The sequence below is a fragment of the Mandrillus leucophaeus genome, unplaced genomic scaffold (assembly GCF_000951045.1).
Source record: "Mandrillus leucophaeus isolate KB7577 unplaced genomic scaffold, Mleu.le_1.0 Scaffold913, whole genome shotgun sequence".
NCBI classification, from domain to species: Eukaryota; Metazoa; Chordata; class Mammalia; order Primates; family Cercopithecidae; genus Mandrillus; species Mandrillus leucophaeus.
This window is the reverse complement of record NW_012109953.1, coordinates 833,332-837,166: the sequence shown is the minus strand read 5'-3', so window position 1 is coordinate 837,166 and position 3,835 is coordinate 833,332.

Genomic DNA, 3,835 nt, shown 5'->3' with positions numbered 1-3,835 from the left:
ATATTTTCTACTAATAAGCATGGTGTCATAATTGGAAATTCAATAGTCAGCTATAAACAAAGTTATAGTCAGATCCATCTATTTTTGTTTCTATTTTTGTCTCCTAAGTCTAAGGTTTTAATTAATCACTGAACTTTCTCCCTAAAAGAAATGATAATTAAATATTTATATAAATATAATTATAATTATATTGATTCCTCCAACCCATAGGGATGGAATGTTTTTCTATATTTGTGTCATCTAGGATTTCTCTTTTTCTATATTTGTGTCATCTAGGATTTCTTTCATCAATGTTTTGTAGTTCTCCTTGTAGAACTTAAAACAGAGCCGCCACTCAACCCAGCAATCCCATTCTAGGTATATACCCAAAGGAAAATAAATTATTCTACCAAAGAGATATATGCACATGCATATTCATTGCCACACTATTTACAATGGCAAAGACATGGAGTTAACCCAGCTGCCCATCAATGCTGGATTAGATAAAGAAAATGTAGTAATACACCATGGAATATTACACAGCCATAAAAAAAGAATGAATTCATGCCCTTTGCAGCAATATGGATGTATCTGGAGGCCATAATCCTAAAACATTGATGCAGGAACTGAAAACCAAATACCAAATACAGGTTCTCACTTATAAGCAGGAGCTAAACATTGAGCACACATAGACATAAATATAGGAAGAAGAGACACTGTGGACTACGAATGCGGAAGGGTGGGAAGGGAGCAGAGTTGAGAAACAACCTATTGGGGGCTATGCTCACTCTGTGAGTGATGGGATCCATACCCTAAACCTCAGCAACATCCAATATACCTATGTAACAGACATGCACATGTATCCCCATGTATCTAAAGTACAAGTTGAATTTAAAAAAAAAGTATATGAAAATTTCTTATAAATTATAAAGAAACTTTTAATCTATTCTACCATTTTTAGTTTTTCAATGAACACAGAGTGATGATTCTGTTTAAAATGATAAGGAATGAATATTCTAACCATTGTAATAAAATGAATTCCAGGGAGTGAGGAAAAGAAAACAAAACTGCAGATAAAAGGAGACTATTGTATTTATTAAGCTCTTATTGGTGCCAAGCACCACTTTATAAACTGTATATTGAATTCTTAATGTTCACAAAAACTCTATAAAGTAAGTGTTAAGATTGCCTTCATTTGACAGAAACTGAGGCTCACAGATATTAGAACGGCATCACAGAGCCACCATTGGAGTTGAGGGGAGGGTAAGTCCTCCAGGCCACCCTACACATCAGCTCTGCGGATGTCTCTGAGCCTCAGCCCCTCATCCGGACAGCGGTGCTCATGATAGCAGCTGAAGAGGGGTGCTATGAGGATTCAGTGAGACTAGGTGATGAATAAGAACATGTTTTGGAAAATCTCTATTGTCATATTTTATCCATCTGTCCTAGAGAAGAGAGATTGCTCTTTCACCAACTGATACAGTGTCGCCCGCATGAGCTGGAAGAACTGCTCTCTACCAAAGGTCATGCTGGATGGAGTGGCAGTGCAGCCTCAGACTCTCTCGCTGGCATGAGCGATGGTTCTACAGGCAGATGGTGTTGGGAATGAATTGCTGAGAGGGTCTGCCAGAAACACCTGTCTGCAAACACAGTCCCCCTCCCAGATGGTCTTCTAGACACACTTGTTCCCTCAGCTGCAGGAAGTACCAATGATGATGCTTCACAACCTTGTTCATGTTCAGAGTGAGGTGGCTCTGGATAATGTGACGGGCCACCACCCTTTTGATTACAGCAGCTGCCTCTCCCACGTGCCTCTTTGTCCTTGCTTAGAACGTGGGTAGTGTGAGTAGGTACAAGGGACAACACGGGTTACTTGGGGCACACCTGCTTCAGAGCTTGTTTGCAGACCTCCTCATCCCCACCTCCACCAGGGATCAGGAGTGCTGTGTGCTCAGCAGATGTTTTGCCAATGCCGTTTTCACAGGCAATGCTTTTTTCTTTCCTTTTAAAATGTAATATATTGAGGACCCCAAAACAGCTGTCTGATGGGTTCTTTGTCTATTAGAGCACATTTCCTCTGCAAACAACAGCTTGCATCTGGAGCTGCCCTCAGATCTGATACCCTCCCACCACGCCCCATACCTTGATTCCTCCGTTGCCAAAAGTTTTCCCAGAAGAGCAACACAGGAAATAAAGTTGAAGATGCATTGCTGATGGTGACCAAGCTCTGTAGCCTCTTGCAGCACTGGGGCGAACTTCGTGAAGCCCTGGTTGACCCAGTGGGGAGCCTCTGCTTTTCCCTCCACAAAGTGATCCTGGTGCCTGAGCATCATCCTCGTGCCACTGAAGGAAAGTGAGAGAAATTCTAGGAAACTGGAGCCACCCTCTGCAGCTTGGGTGGCCTCGCTTTAACATCTTTGTCTTGTGCCTATAGTTGTCTTTAATACCCACCACACTCTGCTTGTCTCTCAAGGTTTGGCATGGAAATGTTTCCTCTGCAAGGGATCAGAGGGGTTAGTTAGTAGGGTGAGATAGCACCGGATACCCAGACAGGGAAGAAGAGGAGGACTGTAGAGAAGCTGAGAAGGTATGGAGAGAGGATGGCCAGGGGCTCCAAACCATTTACTTCACAATTGGACCAGCTCTTTTTATATCATTCATGAAATGGCTTCCATTTGCCTCCTGTGCCATGGAACCTTCTCTCCATTCCCTTTTCAGAGTCTTCTCTCCATCACTAACCATCTCACTCAGACCCTGGACCTCGATGCTCCCTACTTAGGGTCGATCATCCCAAGAGGCTAGGACTCAGGCCCCACCAGCCTTGGCTATTGGCTTGGGCTTGAGGGCTTGGGCCCAAGACAATCAACTCAGTCCAAAGTCAGCTTTCCTTCATTTGCATGAATGCTATCATTGGCTATTTTGCAATGGGAATTGTGAGAAAAATGTGAGCAAGACTGTAATAATGCATCCTCAACAGAGGAAAGCCAATTCCAAGCTCATGCTCTATAAATGGGGAGACTATATTGTTGTTTTAGAATACACCAGACAGAATACAGCAATTGATGTCATGTTTTACCTGGTGGAGCACTGGACTTTGAGTCAGGACACATTGGTTTGAGTTCCAGTTTTGCCGGTGGCCAGCTGTGTGTCTTGGGAAAGTCCCTGACCTTTTCTCTTTAACTAAAACATAATAGGCATGATCATCAAGGCCACCTACCTACATATCAAAGTCAGTCTTCACTGCAAGCTGGGAAGCAGGTGTCTATGGTTCAGATGTGGAAACCAAGGGCACAAAGTCGGGGAGTAGAGGAGTGGGATGTTGAGGGACCTGCCATTCTGAAGGGAAACTTCTGTAGCCACAACCCCAGAAGAGCTCTGATTTGTCTCCCAATAGAAACCACTTGCTCAGCCACAGGCCATTGACGTCAAGCTGTCACCTTCCCCAGCAGCTCTCAAGGTGCTCTGCCCATCCAAGCTGCCCAGAGACACATGGTAGTGGCTTGGCACTACTCTCCAGACGCAGCCTTACTCTGGGTGCCACCCTGTTTTACTGGACCCTGCCCCGTGTTCTCACCTCTCCCTCCGGCTCCTCTCAGCAGTGGCTCTGGTACCCATGCCAGCTCTCCCATCTGGGCTCAGCAGTTCTCCTGGTTCAACAAATCTGTGTCGCTTGTGCTGTGTCAGCTTGGTTTACTCAAGAGTTTTATTTCCCAGAATCCCCACCCCTGTAAGAACCTAGGTTAGAGTTGATCAAAAGAAGAATTACTCAAGGTTTGGGCTACAGAGGCAAAGCAGTGTCCATCACCCTCTGAAAGCTGTTGAGTAGGCCGGTCACAAGAATGGATGGACGCAGAAG